This window comes from Humulus lupulus, chromosome 3 (genome assembly GCF_963169125.1).
Source record: "Humulus lupulus chromosome 3, drHumLupu1.1, whole genome shotgun sequence".
In the NCBI taxonomy this organism is placed as follows: domain Eukaryota; kingdom Viridiplantae; phylum Streptophyta; class Magnoliopsida; order Rosales; family Cannabaceae; genus Humulus; species Humulus lupulus.
In genome coordinates this window covers 11,350,987-11,367,923 of record NC_084795.1, presented here as the reverse complement: position 1 = coordinate 11,367,923, position 16,937 = coordinate 11,350,987, and the positions used below count along the sequence as shown (strand labels likewise).

The 16,937-nt window shown below is 43.6% G+C and overlaps 52 non-coding genes across 52 annotated transcripts; all 52 read right to left on the bottom strand.

Annotated features, from left to right (window-relative positions):
• Positions 1-196: 196 nt before the first annotated feature.
• LOC133826493 (5S ribosomal RNA) lies at positions 197-315 on the bottom strand. Its single transcript, XR_009889210.1, has one exon. It is a non-coding gene; the product is annotated as a 5S ribosomal RNA (ribosomal RNA).
• Positions 316-535: 220 nt separating this feature from the next.
• On the bottom strand, positions 536-654 carry LOC133826012 (5S ribosomal RNA). Its single transcript, XR_009888749.1, has one exon. It is a non-coding gene; the product is annotated as a 5S ribosomal RNA (ribosomal RNA).
• A 220-nt stretch (positions 655-874) lies between these two features.
• Positions 875-993, bottom strand: LOC133826246 (5S ribosomal RNA). The gene has a single exon (XR_009888975.1). It is a non-coding gene; the product is annotated as a 5S ribosomal RNA (ribosomal RNA).
• Positions 994-1,212: 219 nt separating this feature from the next.
• On the bottom strand, positions 1,213-1,331 carry LOC133826011 (5S ribosomal RNA). The gene has a single exon (XR_009888748.1). It is a non-coding gene; the product is annotated as a 5S ribosomal RNA (ribosomal RNA).
• Positions 1,332-1,551: 220 nt separating this feature from the next.
• Positions 1,552-1,670, bottom strand: LOC133826688 (5S ribosomal RNA). The gene has a single exon (XR_009889401.1). It is a non-coding gene; the product is annotated as a 5S ribosomal RNA (ribosomal RNA).
• A 220-nt stretch (positions 1,671-1,890) lies between these two features.
• LOC133826009 (5S ribosomal RNA) lies at positions 1,891-2,009 on the bottom strand. The gene has a single exon (XR_009888746.1). It is a non-coding gene; the product is annotated as a 5S ribosomal RNA (ribosomal RNA).
• Positions 2,010-2,229: 220 nt separating this feature from the next.
• Positions 2,230-2,348, bottom strand: LOC133826700 (5S ribosomal RNA). The gene has a single exon (XR_009889412.1). It is a non-coding gene; the product is annotated as a 5S ribosomal RNA (ribosomal RNA).
• A 219-nt stretch (positions 2,349-2,567) lies between these two features.
• Positions 2,568-2,686, bottom strand: LOC133826008 (5S ribosomal RNA). The gene has a single exon (XR_009888745.1). It is a non-coding gene; the product is annotated as a 5S ribosomal RNA (ribosomal RNA).
• Positions 2,687-2,796: 110 nt separating this feature from the next.
• On the bottom strand, positions 2,797-2,915 carry LOC133826007 (5S ribosomal RNA). Its single transcript, XR_009888744.1, has one exon. It is a non-coding gene; the product is annotated as a 5S ribosomal RNA (ribosomal RNA).
• Positions 2,916-3,136: 221 nt separating this feature from the next.
• Positions 3,137-3,255, bottom strand: LOC133826935 (5S ribosomal RNA). Its single transcript, XR_009889639.1, has one exon. It is a non-coding gene; the product is annotated as a 5S ribosomal RNA (ribosomal RNA).
• A 219-nt stretch (positions 3,256-3,474) lies between these two features.
• On the bottom strand, positions 3,475-3,593 carry LOC133826470 (5S ribosomal RNA). The gene has a single exon (XR_009889188.1). It is a non-coding gene; the product is annotated as a 5S ribosomal RNA (ribosomal RNA).
• A 219-nt stretch (positions 3,594-3,812) lies between these two features.
• LOC133826342 (5S ribosomal RNA) lies at positions 3,813-3,931 on the bottom strand. Its single transcript, XR_009889065.1, has one exon. It is a non-coding gene; the product is annotated as a 5S ribosomal RNA (ribosomal RNA).
• A 111-nt stretch (positions 3,932-4,042) lies between these two features.
• Positions 4,043-4,161, bottom strand: LOC133826962 (5S ribosomal RNA). Its single transcript, XR_009889666.1, has one exon. It is a non-coding gene; the product is annotated as a 5S ribosomal RNA (ribosomal RNA).
• A 220-nt stretch (positions 4,162-4,381) lies between these two features.
• On the bottom strand, positions 4,382-4,500 carry LOC133826005 (5S ribosomal RNA). Its single transcript, XR_009888743.1, has one exon. It is a non-coding gene; the product is annotated as a 5S ribosomal RNA (ribosomal RNA).
• Positions 4,501-4,720: 220 nt separating this feature from the next.
• LOC133826004 (5S ribosomal RNA) lies at positions 4,721-4,839 on the bottom strand. Its single transcript, XR_009888742.1, has one exon. It is a non-coding gene; the product is annotated as a 5S ribosomal RNA (ribosomal RNA).
• A 220-nt stretch (positions 4,840-5,059) lies between these two features.
• On the bottom strand, positions 5,060-5,178 carry LOC133826003 (5S ribosomal RNA). Its single transcript, XR_009888741.1, has one exon. It is a non-coding gene; the product is annotated as a 5S ribosomal RNA (ribosomal RNA).
• Positions 5,179-5,398: 220 nt separating this feature from the next.
• LOC133826245 (5S ribosomal RNA) lies at positions 5,399-5,517 on the bottom strand. The gene has a single exon (XR_009888974.1). It is a non-coding gene; the product is annotated as a 5S ribosomal RNA (ribosomal RNA).
• Positions 5,518-5,736: 219 nt separating this feature from the next.
• LOC133826187 (5S ribosomal RNA) lies at positions 5,737-5,855 on the bottom strand. Its single transcript, XR_009888918.1, has one exon. It is a non-coding gene; the product is annotated as a 5S ribosomal RNA (ribosomal RNA).
• A 221-nt stretch (positions 5,856-6,076) lies between these two features.
• Positions 6,077-6,195, bottom strand: LOC133826920 (5S ribosomal RNA). The gene has a single exon (XR_009889625.1). It is a non-coding gene; the product is annotated as a 5S ribosomal RNA (ribosomal RNA).
• A 219-nt stretch (positions 6,196-6,414) lies between these two features.
• Positions 6,415-6,533, bottom strand: LOC133826002 (5S ribosomal RNA). The gene has a single exon (XR_009888740.1). It is a non-coding gene; the product is annotated as a 5S ribosomal RNA (ribosomal RNA).
• A 110-nt stretch (positions 6,534-6,643) lies between these two features.
• LOC133826001 (5S ribosomal RNA) lies at positions 6,644-6,762 on the bottom strand. Its single transcript, XR_009888739.1, has one exon. It is a non-coding gene; the product is annotated as a 5S ribosomal RNA (ribosomal RNA).
• Positions 6,763-6,983: 221 nt separating this feature from the next.
• LOC133826894 (5S ribosomal RNA) lies at positions 6,984-7,102 on the bottom strand. Its single transcript, XR_009889600.1, has one exon. It is a non-coding gene; the product is annotated as a 5S ribosomal RNA (ribosomal RNA).
• A 219-nt stretch (positions 7,103-7,321) lies between these two features.
• Positions 7,322-7,440, bottom strand: LOC133826469 (5S ribosomal RNA). Its single transcript, XR_009889187.1, has one exon. It is a non-coding gene; the product is annotated as a 5S ribosomal RNA (ribosomal RNA).
• Positions 7,441-7,659: 219 nt separating this feature from the next.
• On the bottom strand, positions 7,660-7,778 carry LOC133826926 (5S ribosomal RNA). Its single transcript, XR_009889630.1, has one exon. It is a non-coding gene; the product is annotated as a 5S ribosomal RNA (ribosomal RNA).
• A 220-nt stretch (positions 7,779-7,998) lies between these two features.
• Positions 7,999-8,117, bottom strand: LOC133826000 (5S ribosomal RNA). The gene has a single exon (XR_009888738.1). It is a non-coding gene; the product is annotated as a 5S ribosomal RNA (ribosomal RNA).
• A 111-nt stretch (positions 8,118-8,228) lies between these two features.
• Positions 8,229-8,347, bottom strand: LOC133827282 (5S ribosomal RNA). The gene has a single exon (XR_009889977.1). It is a non-coding gene; the product is annotated as a 5S ribosomal RNA (ribosomal RNA).
• Positions 8,348-8,567: 220 nt separating this feature from the next.
• Positions 8,568-8,686, bottom strand: LOC133826424 (5S ribosomal RNA). The gene has a single exon (XR_009889145.1). It is a non-coding gene; the product is annotated as a 5S ribosomal RNA (ribosomal RNA).
• A 220-nt stretch (positions 8,687-8,906) lies between these two features.
• LOC133825999 (5S ribosomal RNA) lies at positions 8,907-9,025 on the bottom strand. Its single transcript, XR_009888737.1, has one exon. It is a non-coding gene; the product is annotated as a 5S ribosomal RNA (ribosomal RNA).
• Positions 9,026-9,244: 219 nt separating this feature from the next.
• LOC133825997 (5S ribosomal RNA) lies at positions 9,245-9,363 on the bottom strand. The gene has a single exon (XR_009888735.1). It is a non-coding gene; the product is annotated as a 5S ribosomal RNA (ribosomal RNA).
• A 220-nt stretch (positions 9,364-9,583) lies between these two features.
• On the bottom strand, positions 9,584-9,702 carry LOC133826924 (5S ribosomal RNA). The gene has a single exon (XR_009889629.1). It is a non-coding gene; the product is annotated as a 5S ribosomal RNA (ribosomal RNA).
• Positions 9,703-9,922: 220 nt separating this feature from the next.
• On the bottom strand, positions 9,923-10,041 carry LOC133826077 (5S ribosomal RNA). Its single transcript, XR_009888812.1, has one exon. It is a non-coding gene; the product is annotated as a 5S ribosomal RNA (ribosomal RNA).
• Positions 10,042-10,152: 111 nt separating this feature from the next.
• LOC133827281 (5S ribosomal RNA) lies at positions 10,153-10,271 on the bottom strand. Its single transcript, XR_009889976.1, has one exon. It is a non-coding gene; the product is annotated as a 5S ribosomal RNA (ribosomal RNA).
• A 221-nt stretch (positions 10,272-10,492) lies between these two features.
• On the bottom strand, positions 10,493-10,611 carry LOC133825996 (5S ribosomal RNA). Its single transcript, XR_009888734.1, has one exon. It is a non-coding gene; the product is annotated as a 5S ribosomal RNA (ribosomal RNA).
• A 220-nt stretch (positions 10,612-10,831) lies between these two features.
• Positions 10,832-10,950, bottom strand: LOC133826525 (5S ribosomal RNA). The gene has a single exon (XR_009889242.1). It is a non-coding gene; the product is annotated as a 5S ribosomal RNA (ribosomal RNA).
• Positions 10,951-11,170: 220 nt separating this feature from the next.
• On the bottom strand, positions 11,171-11,289 carry LOC133825995 (5S ribosomal RNA). The gene has a single exon (XR_009888733.1). It is a non-coding gene; the product is annotated as a 5S ribosomal RNA (ribosomal RNA).
• A 219-nt stretch (positions 11,290-11,508) lies between these two features.
• LOC133826321 (5S ribosomal RNA) lies at positions 11,509-11,627 on the bottom strand. The gene has a single exon (XR_009889045.1). It is a non-coding gene; the product is annotated as a 5S ribosomal RNA (ribosomal RNA).
• Positions 11,628-11,846: 219 nt separating this feature from the next.
• On the bottom strand, positions 11,847-11,965 carry LOC133826457 (5S ribosomal RNA). Its single transcript, XR_009889175.1, has one exon. It is a non-coding gene; the product is annotated as a 5S ribosomal RNA (ribosomal RNA).
• A 110-nt stretch (positions 11,966-12,075) lies between these two features.
• On the bottom strand, positions 12,076-12,194 carry LOC133826396 (5S ribosomal RNA). Its single transcript, XR_009889119.1, has one exon. It is a non-coding gene; the product is annotated as a 5S ribosomal RNA (ribosomal RNA).
• Positions 12,195-12,415: 221 nt separating this feature from the next.
• On the bottom strand, positions 12,416-12,534 carry LOC133825994 (5S ribosomal RNA). The gene has a single exon (XR_009888732.1). It is a non-coding gene; the product is annotated as a 5S ribosomal RNA (ribosomal RNA).
• Positions 12,535-12,754: 220 nt separating this feature from the next.
• Positions 12,755-12,873, bottom strand: LOC133826523 (5S ribosomal RNA). The gene has a single exon (XR_009889240.1). It is a non-coding gene; the product is annotated as a 5S ribosomal RNA (ribosomal RNA).
• A 220-nt stretch (positions 12,874-13,093) lies between these two features.
• LOC133825993 (5S ribosomal RNA) lies at positions 13,094-13,212 on the bottom strand. The gene has a single exon (XR_009888731.1). It is a non-coding gene; the product is annotated as a 5S ribosomal RNA (ribosomal RNA).
• A 220-nt stretch (positions 13,213-13,432) lies between these two features.
• On the bottom strand, positions 13,433-13,551 carry LOC133826581 (5S ribosomal RNA). The gene has a single exon (XR_009889296.1). It is a non-coding gene; the product is annotated as a 5S ribosomal RNA (ribosomal RNA).
• Positions 13,552-13,662: 111 nt separating this feature from the next.
• LOC133826180 (5S ribosomal RNA) lies at positions 13,663-13,781 on the bottom strand. Its single transcript, XR_009888911.1, has one exon. It is a non-coding gene; the product is annotated as a 5S ribosomal RNA (ribosomal RNA).
• A 221-nt stretch (positions 13,782-14,002) lies between these two features.
• LOC133826750 (5S ribosomal RNA) lies at positions 14,003-14,121 on the bottom strand. The gene has a single exon (XR_009889462.1). It is a non-coding gene; the product is annotated as a 5S ribosomal RNA (ribosomal RNA).
• Positions 14,122-14,341: 220 nt separating this feature from the next.
• Positions 14,342-14,460, bottom strand: LOC133826522 (5S ribosomal RNA). The gene has a single exon (XR_009889239.1). It is a non-coding gene; the product is annotated as a 5S ribosomal RNA (ribosomal RNA).
• Positions 14,461-14,680: 220 nt separating this feature from the next.
• On the bottom strand, positions 14,681-14,799 carry LOC133826542 (5S ribosomal RNA). The gene has a single exon (XR_009889259.1). It is a non-coding gene; the product is annotated as a 5S ribosomal RNA (ribosomal RNA).
• A 219-nt stretch (positions 14,800-15,018) lies between these two features.
• On the bottom strand, positions 15,019-15,137 carry LOC133826622 (5S ribosomal RNA). The gene has a single exon (XR_009889337.1). It is a non-coding gene; the product is annotated as a 5S ribosomal RNA (ribosomal RNA).
• A 220-nt stretch (positions 15,138-15,357) lies between these two features.
• LOC133825992 (5S ribosomal RNA) lies at positions 15,358-15,476 on the bottom strand. Its single transcript, XR_009888730.1, has one exon. It is a non-coding gene; the product is annotated as a 5S ribosomal RNA (ribosomal RNA).
• A 219-nt stretch (positions 15,477-15,695) lies between these two features.
• LOC133826385 (5S ribosomal RNA) lies at positions 15,696-15,814 on the bottom strand. Its single transcript, XR_009889108.1, has one exon. It is a non-coding gene; the product is annotated as a 5S ribosomal RNA (ribosomal RNA).
• A 220-nt stretch (positions 15,815-16,034) lies between these two features.
• Positions 16,035-16,153, bottom strand: LOC133825991 (5S ribosomal RNA). The gene has a single exon (XR_009888729.1). It is a non-coding gene; the product is annotated as a 5S ribosomal RNA (ribosomal RNA).
• Positions 16,154-16,373: 220 nt separating this feature from the next.
• On the bottom strand, positions 16,374-16,492 carry LOC133825989 (5S ribosomal RNA). Its single transcript, XR_009888728.1, has one exon. It is a non-coding gene; the product is annotated as a 5S ribosomal RNA (ribosomal RNA).
• Positions 16,493-16,712: 220 nt separating this feature from the next.
• On the bottom strand, positions 16,713-16,831 carry LOC133826541 (5S ribosomal RNA). Its single transcript, XR_009889258.1, has one exon. It is a non-coding gene; the product is annotated as a 5S ribosomal RNA (ribosomal RNA).
• Between the last annotated feature and the right edge of the window lie 106 nt (positions 16,832-16,937).

Below are 16,937 nucleotides of genomic sequence, written 5' to 3'. Positions count from 1 at the left end.
TTTATAGCGAGCGCGTGTGTCCTCCCTTTTCTCCCCCGGATTGACTAGGAACTTCTTATTCGCTGCTTGTTAGTATCCACGGTATTAACCCCTCAAGGAAAACGAAATAAATGAGTTTTTAAAGATTTAAAACAAAAAATACAAACTTTTGAGCCGTAAGTGGATTTTTAAAGGGAAAAAAAAAATGATGTTTTCAGGGGTGCAACACGAGGACTTCCCAGGAGGTCACCCATCCTAGTATTACTCTCGCCCAAGCACGCTTAACTGCGGAGTTCTGATGGGATCCGGTGCATTAGTGCTGGTATGATCGCACCCGGAATGTTTGGTCCGCAATATTCATTTATAGCGAGCGCGTGTGTCCTCCCTTTTCTCCCCCGGATTGACTAGGAACTTCTTATTCGCTGCTTGTTAGTGGCCACGGTATTAACCCCTCAAGGAAAACGAAATAAATGAGTTTTTAAAGATTTAAAACAAAAAATACAAACTTTTGAGCCGTAAGTGGATTTTTAAAGGGAAAAAAAAAATGATGTTTTCAGGGGTGCAACACGAGGACTTCCCAGGAGGTCACCCATCCTAGTACTACTCTCGCCCAAGCACGCTTAACTGCGGAGTTCTGATGGGATCCGGTGCATTAGTGCTGGTATGATCGCACCCGGAATGTTTGGTCCGCAATATTCATTTATAGCGCGCGCGTGTGTCCTCCCTTTTCTCCCCCGGATTGACTAGGAACTTCTTATTCGCTGCTTGTTAGTGACCACGGTATTAACCCCTCAAGGAAAACGAAATAAATGAGTTTTTAAAGATTTAAAACAAAAAATACAAACTTTTGAGCCGTAAGTGGATTTTTAAAGGGAAAAAAAAAATGATCTTTTCAGGGGTGCAACACGAGCACTTCCCAGGAGGTCACCCATCCTAGTACTACTCTCGCCCAAGCACGCTTAACTGCGGAGTTCTGATGGGATCCGGTGCATTAGTGCTGGTATGATCGCACCCGGAATGTTTGGTCCGCAATATTCATTTATAGCGAGCGCGTGCGTCCTCCCTTTTCTCCCCCGGATTGACTAGGAACTTCTTATTCGCTGCTTGTTAGTGACCACGGTATTAACCCCTCAAGGAAAACGAAATAAATGAGTTTTTAAAGATTTAAAACAAAAAATACAAACTTTTGAGCCGTAAGTGGATTTTTAAAGGGAAAAAAAAATGATGTTTTCAGGGGTGCAACACGAGGACTTCCCAGGAGGTCACCCATCCTAGTACTACTCTCGCCCAAGCACGCTTAACTGCGGAGTTCTGATGGGATCCGGTGCATTAGTGCTGGTATGATCGCACCCGGAATGTTTGGTCCGCAATATTCATTTATAGCGAGCGCGTGTGTCCTCCCTTTTCTCCCCCGGATTGACTAGGAACTTCTTATTCGCTGCTTGTTAGTGACCACGGTATTAACCCCTCAAGGAAAACGAAATAAATGAGTTTTTAAAGATTTAAAACAAAAAATACAAACTTTTGAGCCGTAAGTGGATTTTTAAAGGGAAAAAAAAAATGATGTTTTCAGGGGTGCAACACGAGGACTTCGCAGGAGGTCACCCATCCTAGTACTACTCTCGCCCAAGCACGCTTAACTGCGGAGTTCTGATGGGATCCGATGCATTAGTGCTGGTATGATCGCACCCGGAATGTTTGTTCCGCAATATTCATTTATAGCGAGCGCGTGTGTCCTCCCTTTTCTCCCCCGGATTGACTAGGAACTTCTTATTCGCTGCTTGTTAGTGACCACGGTATTAACCCCTCAAGGAAAACGAAATAAATGAGTTTTTAAAGATTTAAAACAAAAAATACAAACTTTTGAGCCGTAAGTGCATTTTTAAAGGGAAAAAAAAAATGATGTTTTCAGGGGTGCAACACGAGGACTTCCCAGGAGGTCACCCATCCTAGTACTACTCTCGCCCAAGCACGCTTAACTGCGGAGTTCTGATGGGATCCGGTGCATTAGTGCTGGTATGATCGCACCCGGAATGTTTGGTCCGCAATATTCATTTATAGTGAGCGCGTGTGTCGTCCTTTTTCTCCCCCGGATTGACTAGGAACTTCTTATTCGCTGCTTGTTAGTGACCACGGTATTAACCCCTCAAGGAAAACGAAATAAATGAGTTTTTAAAGATTTAAAACAAAAAATACAAACTTTTGAGCCGTAAGTGGATTTTTAAAGGGAAAAAAAAAATGATGTTTTCAGGGGTGCAACACGAGGACTTCCCAGGACGTCACCCATCCTAGTACTACTCTCGCCCAAGCACGCTTAACTGCGGAGTTCTGATGGGATCCGGTGCATTAGTGCTGGTATGATCGCACCCGGAATGTTTGGTCCGCAATATTCATTTATAGCGAGCGCGTGTGTCCTCCCTTTTCTCCCCCGGATTGACTAGGAACTTCTTATTCGCTGCTTGTTAGTGACCACGGTATTAACCCCTAAAGGAAAACAAAATTAATGAGTTTTTAAAGATTTAAAACAAAAAATACAAACTTTTAAGCCGTAAGTGGATTTTTAAAGGGAAAAAAAAATGATGTTTTCAGGGGTGCAACACGAGGACTTCCCAGGAGGTCACCCATCCTAGTACTACTCTCGCCCAAGCACGCTTAACTGCGGAGTTCTGATGGGATCCGGTGCATTAGTGCTGGTATGATCGCACCCGGAATGTTTGGTCCGCAATATTCATTTATAGATTTAAAGATTTAAAACAAAAAATACAAACTTTTGAGCCGTAAGTGGATTTTTAAAGGGAAAAAAAAATGATGTTTTCAGGGGTGCAACACGAGGACTTCCCAGGAGGTCACCCATCCTAGTACTACTCTCGCCCAAGCACGCTTAACTGCGGAGTTCTGATGGGATCCGGTGCATTAGTGCTGGTATGATCGCACCCGTAATGTTTGGTCCGCAATATTCATTTATAGCGAGCGCGTGTGTCCTCCCTTTTCTCCCCCGGATTGACTAGGAACTTCTTATTCGCTGCTTGTTAGTGACCACGGTATTAACCCCTCAAGGAAAACGAAATAAATGAGTTTTTAAAGATTTAAAACAAAAAATACAAACTTTTGAGCCGTAAGTGGATTTTTAAAGGGAAAAAAAAAAATGATGTTTTCTGGGGTGCAACACGAGGACTTCCCAGGACGTCACCCATCCTAGTACTACTCTCGCCCAAGCACGCTTAACTGCGGAGTTCTGATGGGATCCGGTGCATTAGTGCTGGAATGATCGCACCCGGAATGTTTGGTCCGCAATATTCATTTATAGCGAGCGCGTGTGTCCTCCCTTTTCTCCCCCGGATTGACTAGGAACTTCTTATTCGCTACTTGTTAGTGACCACGGTATTAACCCCTCAAGGAAAACGAAATAAATGAGTTTTTAAAGATTTAAAACAAAAAATACAAACTTTTGAGCCGTAAGTGGATTTTTAAAGGGAAAAAAAAATGATGTTTTCAGGGGTGCAACACGAGGACTTCCCAGGAGGTCACCCATCCTAGTACTACTCTCGCCCAAGCGCGCTTAACTGCGGAGTTCTGATGGGATCCGGTGCATTAGTGCTGGTATGATCGCACCCGGAATGTTTGGTCCGCAATATTCATTTATAGCGAGCGCGTGTGTCCTCCCTTTTCTCCCCCGGATTGACTAGGAACTTCTTATTCGCTGCTTGTTAGTGACCACGGTATTAACCCCTCAAGGAAACGAAATAAATGAGTTTTTAAAGATTTAAAACAGAAAATACAAACTTTTGAGCCGTAAGTGGATTTTTAAAGGGAAAAAAAAAATGATGTTTTCAGGGGTGCAACACGAGGACTTCCCAGGAGGGCACCCATCCTAGTACTACTCTCGCCCAAGCACGCTTAACTGCGGAGTTCTGATGGGATCCGGTGCATTAGTGCTGGTATGATCGCACCCGGAATGTTTGGTCCGCAATATTCATTTGTAGATTTAAAGATTTAAAACAAAAAATACAAACTTTTGAGCCGTACGTGGATTTTTAAAGGGAAAAAAAAAATGATGTTTTCAGGGGTGCAAGACGAGGACTTCCCAGGAGGTCACCCATCCTAGTACTACTCTCGCCCAAGCACGCTTAACTGCGGAGTTCTGATGAGATCCGGTGCATTAGTGCTGGTATGATCCCACCCGGAATGTTTGGTCCGCAATATTCATTTATAGCGAGCGCGTGTGTCCTTCCTTTTCTCCCCCGGATTGACTAGGAACTTCTTATTCGCTGCTTGTTAGTGACCACGGTATTAACCCCTCAAGGAAAACGAAATAAATGAGTTTTTAAAGATATAAATCAAAAAATACAAACTTTTGAGCCGTAAGTGGATTTTTAAAGGGAAAAAAAAAATGATGTTTTCAGGGGTGCAACACGAGGACTTCCCAGGAGGTCACCCATCCTAGTACTACTCTCGCCCAAGCACGCTTAACTGCGGAGTTCTGATGGGATCCGGTGCATTAGTGCTGGTATGATCGCACCCGGAATGTTTGGTCCGCAATATTCATTTATAGCGAGCGCGTGTGTCCTCCCTTTTCTCCCCCGGATTGACTAGGAACTTCTTATTCGCTGCTTGTTAGTATCCACGGTATTAACCCCTCAAGGAAAACGAAATAAATGAGTTTTTAAAGATTTAAAACAAAAAATACAAACTTTTGAGCCGTAAGTGGATTTTTAAAGGGAAAAAAAAAATGATGTTTTCAGGGGTGCAACACGAGGACTTCCCAGGAGGTCACCCATCCTAGTACTACTCTCGCCCAAGCACGCTTAACTGCGGAGTTCTGATGGGATCCGGTGCATTAGTGCTGGTATGATCGCACCCGGAATGTTTGGTCCGCAATATTCATTTATAGCGAGCGCGTGTGTCCTCCCTTTTCTCCCCCGGATTGACTAGGAACTTCTTATTCGCTGCTTGTTAGTGGCCACGGTATTAACCCCTCAAGGAAAACGAAATAAATGAGTTTTTAAAGATTTAAAACAAAAAATACAAACTTTTGAGCCGTAAGTGGATTTTTAAAGGGAAAAAAAAAATGATGTTTTCAGGGGTGCAACACGAGGACTTCCCAGGAGGTCACCCATCCTAGTACTACTCTCGCCCAAGCACGCTTAACTGCGGAGTTCTGATGGGATCCGGTGCATTAGTGCTGGTATGATCGCACCCGGAATGTTTGGTCCGCAATATTCATTTATAGCGCGCGCGTGTGTCCTCCCTTTTCTCCCCCGGATTGACTAGGAACTTCTTATTCGCTGCTTGTTAGTGACCACGGTATTAACCCCTCAAGGAAAACGAAATAAATGAGTTTTTAAAGATTTAAAACAAAAAATACAAACTTTTGAGCCGTAAGTGGATTTTTAAAGGGAAAAAAAAAATGATCTTTTCAGGGGTGCAACACGAGCACTTCCCAGGAGGTCACCCATCCTAGTACTACTCTCGCCCAAGCACGCTTAACTGCGGAGTTCTGATGGGATCCGGTGCATTAGTGCTGGTATGATCGCACCCGGAATGTTTGGTCCGCAATATTCATTTATAGCGAGCGCGTGCGTCCTCCCTTTTCTCCCCCGGATTGACTAGGAACTTCTTATTCGCTGCTTGTTAGTGACAACGGTATTAACCCCTCAAGGAAAACGAAATAAATGAGTTTTTAAAGATTTAAAACAAAAAATACAAACTTTTGAGCCGTAAGTGGATTTTTAAAGGGAAAAAAAAATGATGTTTTCAGGGGTGCAACACGAGGACTTCCCAGGAGGTCACCCATCCTAGTACTACTCTCGCCCAAGCACGCTTAACTGCGGAGTTCTGATGGGATCCGGTGCATTAATGCTGGTATGATCGCACCCGGAATGTTTGGTCCGCAATATTCATTTATAGCGAGCGCGTGTGTCCTCCCTTTTCTCCCCCGGATTGACTAGGAACTTCTTATTCGCTGCTTGTTAGTGACCACGGTATTAACCCCTCAAGGAAAACGAAATAAATGAGTTTTTAAAGATTTAAAACAAAAAATACAAACTTTTGAGCCGTAAGTGGATTTTTAAAGGGAAAAAAAAAAATGATGTTTTCAGGGGTGCAACACGAGGACTTCCCAGGACGTCACCCATCCTAGTACTACTCTCGCCCAAGCACGCTTAACTGCGGAGTTCTGATGGGATCCGGTGCATTAGTGCTGGTATTATCGCACCCGGAATGTTTGGTCCGCAATATTCATTTATAGCGAGCGCGTGTGTCCTCCCTTTTCTCCCCCGGATTGACTAGGAACTTCTTATTCGCTGCTTGTTAGTGACCACGGTATTAACCCCTAAAGGAAAACAAAATTAATGAGTTTTTAAAGATTTAAAACAAAAAATACAAACTTTTAAGCCGTAAGTGGATTTTTAAAGGGAAAAAAAAATGATGTTTTCAGGGGTGCAACACGAGGACTTCCCAGGAGGTCACCCATCCTAGTACTACTCTCGCCCAAGCACGCTTAACTGCGGAGTTCTGATGGGATCCGGTGCATTAGTGCTGGTATGATCGCACCCGGAATGTTTGGTCCGCAATATTCATTTATAGATTTAAAGATTTAAAACAAAAAATACAAACTTTTGAGCCGTAAGTGGATTTTTAAAGGGAAAAAAAAATGATGTTTTCAGGGGTGCAACACGAGGACTTCCCAGGAGGTCACCCATCCTAGTACTACTCTCGCCCAAGCACGCTTAACTGCGGAGTTCTGATGGGATCCGGTGCATTAGTGCTGGTATGATCGCACCCGTAATGTTTGGTCCGCAATATTCATTTATAGCGAGCGCGTGTGTCCTCCCTTTTCTCCCCCGGATTGACTAGGAACTTCTTATTCGCTGCTTGTTAGTGACCACGGTATTAACCCCTCAAGGAAAACGAAATAAATGAGTTTTTAAAGATTTAAAACAAAAACTACAAACTTTTGAGCCGTAAGTGGATTTTTAAAGGGAAAAAAAAAAATGATGTTTTCTGAGGTGCAACACGAGGACTTCCCAGGACGTCACCCATCCTAGTACTACTCTCGCCCAAGCACGCTTAACTGCGGAGTTCTGATGGGATCCGGTGCATTAGTGCTGGTATGATCGCACCCGGAATGTTTGGTCCGCAATATTCATTTATAGCGAGCGCGTGTGTCCTCCCTTTTCTCCCCCGGATTGACTAGGAACTTCTTATTCGCTACTTGTTAGTGACCACGGTATTAACCCCTCAAGGAAAACGAAATAAATGAGTTTTTAAAGATTTAAAACAAAAAATACAAACTTTTGAGCCGTAAGTGGATTTTTAAAGGGAAAAAAAAATGATGTTTTCAGGGGTGCAACACGAGGACTTCCCAGGAGGTCACCCATCCTAGTACTACTCTCGCCCAAGCGCGCTTAACTGCGGAGTTCTGATGGGATCCGGTGCATTAGTGCTGGTATGATCGCACCCGGAATGTTTGGTCCGCAATATTCATTTATAGCGAGCGCGTGTGTCCTCCCTTTTCTCCCCCGGATTGACTAGGAACTTCTTATTCGCTGCTTGTTAGTGACCACGGTATTAACCCCTCAAGGAAACGAAATAAATGAGTTTTTAAAGATTTAAAACAGAAAATACAAACTTTTGAGCCGTAAGTGGATTTTTAAAGGGAAAAAAAAAATGATGTTTTCAGGGGTGCAACACGAGGACTTCCCAGGAGGGCACCCATCCTAGTACTACTCTCGCCCAAGCACGCTTAACTGCGGAGTTCTGATGAGATCCGGTGCATTAGTGCTGGTATGATCCCACCCGGAATGTTTGGTCCGCAATATTCATTTATAGCGAGCGCGTGTGTCCTTCCTTTTCTCCCCCGGATTGACTAGGAACTTCTTATTCGCTGCTTGTTAGTGACCACGGTATTAACCCCTCAAGGAAAACGAAATAAATGAGTTTTTAAAGATTTAAATCAAAAAATACAAACTTTTGAGCCGTAAGTGGATTTTTAAAGGGAAAAAAAAAATGATGTTTTCAGGGGTGCAACACGAGGACTTCCCAGGAGGTCACCCATCCTAGTACTACTCTCGCCCAAGCACGCTTAACTGCGGAGTTCTGATGGGATCCGGTGCATTAGTGCTGGTATGATCGCACCCGGAATGTTTGGTCCGCAATATTCATTTATAGATTTAAAGATTTAAAACAAAAAATACAAACTTTTGAGCCGTAAGTGGATTTTTAAAGGGAAAAAAAAAATGATGTTTTCAGGGGTGCAACACGAGGACTTACCAGGAGGTCACCCATCCTAGTACTACTCTCGCCCAAGCGTGCTTAACTGCGGAGTTCTGATGGGATCCGGTGCATTAGTGCTGGTATGATCGCACCCGGAATGTTTGGTCCGCAATATTCATTTATAGCAAGCGCGTGTGTCCTTCCTTTTCTCCACCGGATTGTCTAGGAACTTCTTATTCGCTGCTTGTTAGTGACCACGGTATTAACCCCTCAAGGAAAACGAAATAAATGAGTTTTTAAAGATTTAAAACAAAAAATACAAACTTTTGAGCCGTAAGTGGATTTTTAAAGGGAAAAAAAAAATGATGTTTTCAGGGGTGCAACACGAGGACTTCCCAGGAGGTCACCCATCCTAGTACTACTCTCGCCCAAGCACGCTTAACTGCGGAGTTCTGATGGGATCCGATGCATTAGTGCTGGTATGATCGCACCCGGAATGTTTGGTCCGCAATATTCATTTATAGCGAGCGCGTGTGTCCTCCCTTTTCTCCCCCGGATTGACTAGGAACTTCTTATTCGCTGCTTGTTAGTGACCACGGTATTAACCCCTCAAGGAAAACGAAATAAATGAGTTTTTAAAGATTTAAAACAAAAAATACAAACTTTTGAGCCGTAAGTGGATTTTTAAAGGGAAAAAAAAAATAATGTTTTCAGGGGTGCAACACGAGGACTTCCCAGGAGGTCACCCATCCTAGTACTACTCTCGCCCAAGCACGCTTAACTGCGGAGTTCTGATGGGATCCGGTGCATTAGTGCTGGTATGATCGCACCCGGAATGTTTGGTCCGCAATATTCATTTATAGCGAGCGCGTGTGTCCTCCCTTTTCTCCCCCGGATTGACTAGGAACTTCTTATTCGCTGCTTGTTAGTGACCACGGTATTAACCCCTCAAGGAAAACGAAATAAATGAGTTTTTAAAGATTTAAAACAAAAAATACAAACTTTTGAGCCGTAAGTGGATTTTTAAAGGGAAAAAAAAATGATGTTTTCAGGGGTGCAACACGAGGACTTCCCAGGAGGTCACCCATCCTAGTACTACTCTCGCCCAAGCACGCTTAACTGCGGAGTTCTGATGGGATCCGGTGCATTAGTGCTGGTATGATCGCACCCGGAATGTTTGGTCCGCAATATTCATTTATAGCGAGCGCGTGTGTCCTGCCTTTTCTTTCCCGGATTGACTAGGAACTTCTTATTCGCTGCTTGTTAGTGACCACGGTATTAACCCCTCAAGGAAAACGAAATAAATGAGTTTTTAAAGATTTAAAACTAAAAATACAAACTTTTGAGCCGTAAGTGGATTTTTAAAGGGAAAAAAAAAATGATGTTTTCAGGGGTGCAACACGAGGACTTCCCAGGAGGGCACCCATCCTAGTACTACTCTCGCCCAAGCACGCTTAACTGCGGAGTTCTGATGAGATCCGGTGCATTAGTGCTGGTATGATCCCACCCGGAATGTTTGGTCCGCAATATTCATTTATAGCGAGCGCGTGTGTCCTTCCTTTTCTCCCCCGGATTGACTAGGAACTTCTTATTCGCTGCTTGTTAGTGACCACGGTATTAACCCCTCAAGGAAAACGAAATAAATGAGTTTTTAAAGATTTAAATCAAAAAATACAAACTTTTGAGCCGTAAGTGGATTTTTAAAGGGAAAAAAAAAATGATGTTTTCAGGGGTGCAACACGAGGACTTCCCAGGAGGTCACCCATCCTAGTACTACTCTCGCCCAAGCACGCTTAACTGCGGAGTTCTGATGGGATCCGGTGCATTAGTGCCGGTATGATCGCACCCGGAATGTTTGGTCCGCAATATTCATTTATAGATTTAAAGATTTAAAACAAAAAATACAAACTTTTGAGCCGTAAGTGGATTTTTAAAGGGAAAAAAAAAATGATGTTTTCAGGGGTGCAACACGAGGACTTACCAGGAGGTCACCCATCCTAGTACTACTCTCGCCCAAGCGTGCTTAACTGCGGAGTTCTGATGGGATCCGGTGCATTAGTGCTGGTATGATCGCACCCGGAATGTTTGGTCCGCAATATTCATTTATAGCAAGCGCGTGTGTCCTTCCTTTTCTCCCCCGGATTGTCTAGGAACTTCTTATTCGCTGCTTGTTAGTGACCACGGTATTAACCCCTCAAGGAAAACGAAATAAATGAGTTTTTAAAGATTTAAAACAAAAAATACAAACTTTTGAGCCGTAAGTGGATTTTTAAAGGGAAAAAAAAAAATGATGTTTTCAGGGGTGCAACACGAGGACTTCCCAGGAGGTCACCCATCCTAGTACTACTCTCGCCCAAGCACGCTTAACTGCGGAGTTCTGATGGGATCCGGTGCATTAGTGCTGGTATGATCGCACCCGGAATGTTTGGTCCGCAATATTCATTTATAGCGAGCGCGTGTGTCCTCCCTTTTCTCCCCCGGATTGACTAGGAACTTCTTATTCGCTGCTTGTTAGTGACCACGGTATTAACCCCTCAAGGAAAACGAAATAAATGAGCTTTTAAAGATTTAAAACAAAAAATACAAACTTTTGAGCCGTAAGTGGATTTTTAAAGGGAAAAAAAAAATGATGTTTTCAGGGGTGCAACACGAGGACTTCCCAGGAGGTCACCCATCCTAGTACTACTCTCGCCCAAGCACGCTTAACTGCGGAGTTCTGATGGGATCCGTTGCATTAGTGCTGGTATGATCGCACCCGGAATGTTTGGTCCGCAATATTCATTTATAGCGAGCGCGTGTGTCCTCCCTTTTCTCCCCCGGATTGACTAGGAACTTCTTATTCGCTGCTTGTTAGTGACCACGGTATTAACCCCTCAAGGAAAACGAAATAAATGAGTTTTTAAAGATTTAAAACAAAAAATACAAACTTTTGAGCCGTAAGTGGATTTTTAAAGGGAAAAAAAAAATGATGTTTTCAGGGGTGCAACACGAGGACTTCCCAGGAGGTCACCCATCCTAGTACTACTCTCGCCCAAGCACGCTTAACTGCGGAGTTCTGATGGGATCCGGTGCATTAGTGCTGGTATGATCGCACCCGGAATGTTTGGTCCGCAATATTCATTTATAGCGAGCGCGTGTGTCCTCCCTTTTCTTTCCCGGATTGACTAGGAACTTCTTATTCGCTGCTTGTTAGTGACCACGGTATTAACCCCTCAAGGAAAACGAAATAAATGAGTTTTTAAAGATTTAAAACAAAAAATACAAACTTTTGAGCCGTAAGTGGATTTTTAAAGGGAAAAAAAAATGATGTTTTCAGGGGTGCAACACGAGGACTTCCTAGGAGGTCACCCATCCTAGTACTACTCTCGCCCAAGCACGCTTAACTGCGGAGTTCTGATGGGATCCGGTGCGTTAGTGCTGGTATGATCGCACCCGGAATGTTTGGTCCGCAATATTCATTTATAGCGAGCGCGTGTGTCCTCCCTTTTCTCCCCCGGATTGACTAGGAACTTCTTATTCGCTGCTTGTTAGTGACCACGGTATTAACCCCTAAAGGAAAACAAAATTAATGAGTTTTTAAAGATTTAAAACAAAAAATACAAACTTTTAAGCCGTAAGTGGATTTTTAAAGGGAAAAAAAAATGATGTTTTCAGGGGTGCAACACGAGGACTTCCCAGGAGGTCACCCATCCTAGTACTACTCTCACCCAAGCACGCTTAACTGCGGAGTTCTGATGGGATCCGGTGCATTAGTGCCGGTATGATCGCACCCGGAATGTTTGGTCCGCAATATTCATTTATAGATTTAAAGATTTAAAACAAAAAATACAAACTTTTGAGCCGTAAGTGGATTTTTAAAGGGAAAAAAAAATGATGTTTTCAGGGGTGCAACACGAGGACTTCCCAGGAGGTCACCCATCCTAGTACTACTCTCGCCCAAGCACGCTTAACTGCGGAGTTCTGATGGGATCTGGTGCATTAGTGCTGGTATGATCGCACCCGTAATGTTTGGTCCGCAATATTCATTTATAGCGAGCGCGTGTGTCCTCCCTTTTCTCCCCCGGATTGACTAGGAACTTCTTATTCGCTGCTTGTTAGTGACCACGGTATTAACCCCTCAAGGAAAACGAAATAAATGAGTTTTTAAAGATTTAAAACAAAAAATACAAACTTTTGAGCCGTAAGTGGATTTTTAAAGGGAAAAAAAAAAATGATGTTTTCAGGGGTGCAACACGAGGACTTCCCAGGAGGTCACCCATCCTAGTACTACTCTCGCCCAAGCACGCTTAACTGCGGAGTTCTGATGGGATCCGGTGCATTAGTGCTGGTATGATCGCACCCGGAATGTTTGGTCCGCAATATTCATTTATAGCGAGCGCGTGTGTCCTCCCTTTTCTCCCCCGGATTGACTAGGAACTTCTTATTCGCTGCTTGTTAGTGACCACGGTATTAACCCCTCAAGGAAAACAAAATAAATGAGCTTTTAAAGATTTAAAACAAAAAATACAAACTTTTGAGCCGTAAGTGGATTTTTAAAGGGAAAAAAAAAATGATGTTTTCAGGGGTGCAACACGAGGACTTCCCAGGAGGTCACCCATCCTAGTACTACTCTCGCCCAAGCACGCTTAACTGCGGAGTTCTGATGGGATCCGTTGCATTAGTGCTGGTATGATCGCACCCGGAATGTTTGGTCCGCAATATTCATTTATAGCGAGCGCGTGTGTCCTCCCTTTTCTCCCCCGGATTGACTAGGAACTTCTTATTCGCTGCTTGTTAGTGACCACGGTATTAACCCCTCAAGGAAAACGAAATAAATGAGTTTTTAAAGATTTAAAACAAAAAATACAAACTTTTGAGCCGTAAGTGGATTTTTAAAGGGAAAAAAAAAATGATGTTTTCAGGGGTGCAACACGAGGACTTCCCAGGAGGTCACCCATCCTAGTACTACTCTCGCCCAAGCACGCTTAACTGCGGAGTTCTGATGGGATCCGGTGCATTAGTGCTGGTATGATCGCACCCGGAATGTTTGGTCCGCAATATTCATTTATAGCGAGCGCGTGTGTCCTCCCTTTTCTTTCCCGGATTGACTAGGAACTTCTTATTCGCTGCTTGTTAGTGACCACGGTATTAACCCCTCAAGGAAAACGAAATAAATGAGTTTTTAAAGATTTAAAACTAAAAATACAAACTTTTGAGCCGTAAGTGGATTTTTAAAGGGAAAAAAAAAATGATATTTTCAGGGGTGCAACACGAGGACTTCCCAGGAGGTCACCCATCCTAGTACTACTCTCGCCCAAGCACGCTTAACTGAGGAGTTCTGATGGGATCCGGTGCATTAGTGCTGGTATGATCGCACCCGGAATGTTTGGTCCGCAATATTCATTTATAGATTTAAAGATTTAAAACAAAAAATACAAACTTTTGAGCCGTAAGTGGATTTTTAAAGGGAAAAAAAAAATGATGTTTTCAGGGGTGCAACACAAGGACTTCCCAGGAGGTCACCCATCCTAGTACTACTCTCGCCCAAGCACGCTTAACTGCGGAGTTCTGATGGGATCCGGTGCATTAGTGCTGGTATGATCGCACCCGGAATGTTTGGTCCGCAATATTCATTTATAGCAAGCGCGTGTGTCCTTCCTTTTCTCCCCCGGATTGTCTAGGAACTTCTTATTCGCTGCTTGTTAGTGACCACGGTATTAACCCCTCAAGGAAAACGAAATAAATGAGTTTTTAAATATTTAAAACAAAAAATACAAACTTTTGAGCCGTAAGTGGATTTTTAAAGGGAAAAAAAAAAATGATGTTTTCAGGGGTGCAACACGAGGACTTCCCAGGAGGTCACCCATCCTAGTACTACTCTCGCCCAAGCACGCTTAACTGCGGAGTTCTGATGGGATCCGGTGCATTAGTGCTGGTATGATCGAACCCGGAATGTTTGGTCCGCAATATTCATTTATAGCGCGCGCGTGTGTCCTCCCTTTTCTCCCCCGGATTGACTAGGAACTTCTTATTCGCTGCTTGTTAGTGACCACGGTATTAACCCCTCAAGGAAAACGAAATAAATGAGCTTTTAAAGATTTAAAACAAAAAATACAAACTTTTGAGCCGTAAGTGGATTTTTAAAGGGAAAAAAAAAATGATGTTTTCAGGGGTGCAACACGAGGACTTCCCAGGAGGTCACCCATCCTAGTACTACTCTCGCCCAAGCACGCTTAACTGCGGAGTTCTGATGGGATCCGTTGCATTAGTGCTGGTATGATCGCACCCGGAATGTTTGGTCCGCAATATTCATTTATAGCGAGTGCGTGTGTCCTCCCTTTTCTCCCCCGGATTGACTAGGAACTTCTTATTCGCTGCTTGTTAGTGACCACGGTATTAACCCCTCAAGGAAAACGAAATAAATGAGTTTTTAAAGATTTAAAACAAAAAATACAAACTTTTGAGCCGTAAGTGGATTTTTAAAGGGAAAAAAAAAATGATGTTTTCAGGGGTGCAACACGAGGACTTCCCAGGAGGTCACCCATCCTAGTACTACTCTCGCCCAAGCACGCTTAACTGCGGAGTTCTGATGGGATCCTGTGCATTAGTGCTGGTATGATCGCACCCGGAATGTTTGGTCCGCAATATTCATTTATAGCGAGCGCGTGTGTCCTCCCTTTTCTTTCCCGGATTGACTAGGAACTTCTTATTCGCTGCTTGTTAGTGACCACGGTATTAACCCCTCAAGGAAAATGAAATAAATGAGTTTTTAAAGATTTAAAACAAAAAATACAAACTTTTGAGCCGTAAGTGGATTTTTAAAGGGAAAAAAAAATGATGTTTTCAGGGGTGCAACACGAGGACTTCCCAGGAGGTCACCCATCCTAGTACTACTCTCGCCCAAGCACGCTTAACTGCGGAGTTCTGATGGGATCAGGTGCGTTAGTGCTGGTATGATCGCACCCGGAATGTTTGGTCCGCAATATTCATTTATAGCGAGGGCGTGTGTCCTCCCTTTTCTCCCCCGGATTGACTAGGAACTTCTTATTCGCTGCTTGTTAGTGACCACGGTATTAACCCCTCAAGGAAAACGAAATAAATGAGTTTTTAAAGATTTAAAACAAAAAATACAAACTTTTGAGCCGTAAGTGGATTTTTAAAGGGAAAAAAAAAATGATGTTTTCAGGGGTGCAACACGAGGACTTCCCAGGAGGTCACCCATCCTAGTACTACTCTCGCCCAAGCACGCTTAACTGCGGAGTTCTGATGGGATCCGGTGCATTAGTGCTGGTATGATCGCACCCGGAATGTTTGGTCCGCAATATTCATTTATAGCGAGCGCGTGTGTCCTCCCTTTTCTTTCCCGGATTGACTAGGAACTTCTTATTCGCTGCTTGTTAGTGACCACGGTATTAACCCCTCAAGGAAAACGAAATAAATGAGTTTTTAAAGATTTAAAACAAAAAATACAAACTTTTGAGCCGTAAGTGGATTTTTAAAGGGAAAAAAAAATGATGTTTTCAGGGGTGCAACACGAGGACTTCCCAGGAGGTCAACCATCCTAGTACTACTCTCGCCCAAGCACGCTTAACTGCGGAGTTCTGATGGGATCCGGTGCATTAGTGCTGGTATGATCGCACCCGGAATGTTTGGTCCGCAATACTCATTTATAGCGAGCGCGTGTGTCCTCCCTTTTCTCCCCCGGATTGACTAGGAACTTCTTATTCGCTGCTTGTTAGTGGCCACGGTATTAACCCCTCAAGGAAAACGAAATAAATGAGTTTTTAAAGATTTAAAACAAAAAATACAAACTTTTGAGCCGTAAGTGGATTATTAAAGGGGAAAAAAAAATGATGTTTTCAGGGGTGCAACACGAGGACTTCCCAGGAGGTCACCCATCCTAGTACTACTCTCGCCCAAGCACGCTTAACTGCGGAGTTCTGATGGGATCCGGTGCATTAGTGCTGGTATGATCGCACCCGGAATGTTTGGTCCGCAATATTCATTTATAGCGAGCGCGTGTGTCCTCCCTTTTCTCCCCCGGATTGACTAGGAACTTCTTAGTCGCTGCTTGTTAGTGACCACGGTATTAACCCCTCAAGGAAAACGAAATAAATGAGTTTTTAAAGATTTAAAACAAAAAATACAAACTTTTGAGCCGTAAGTGGATTTTTAAAGGGAAAAAAAAAATGATGTTTTCAGGGGTGCAACACGAGGACTTCCCAGGAGGTCACCCATCCTAGTACTACTCTCGCCCAAGCACGCTTAACTGCGGAGTTCTGATGGGATCCGGTGCATTAGTGCTGGTATGATCGCACCCGGAATGTTTGGTCCGCAATATTCATTTATAGCGAGCGCGTGTGTCCTCCCTTTTCTCCCCCGGATTGACTAGGAACTTCTTAGTCGCTGCTTGTTAGTGACCACGGTATTAACCCCTCAAGGAAAACGAAATAAATGAGTTTTTAAAGATTTAAAACAAAAAATACAAACTTTTGAGCCGTAAGTGGATTTTTAAAGGGAAAAAAAAAATGATGTTTTCAGGGGTGCAACACGAGGACTTCCCAGGAGGTCACCCATCCTAGTACTACTCTCGCCCAAGCACGCTTAACTGCGGAGTTCTGATGGGATCCTGTGCATTAGTGCTGGTATGATCGCACCCGGAATGTTTGGTCCGCAATATTCATTTATAGCGAGCGCGTGTGTCCTCCCTTTTCTTTCCCGGATTGACTAGGAACTTCTTATTCGCTGCTTGTTAGTGACCACGG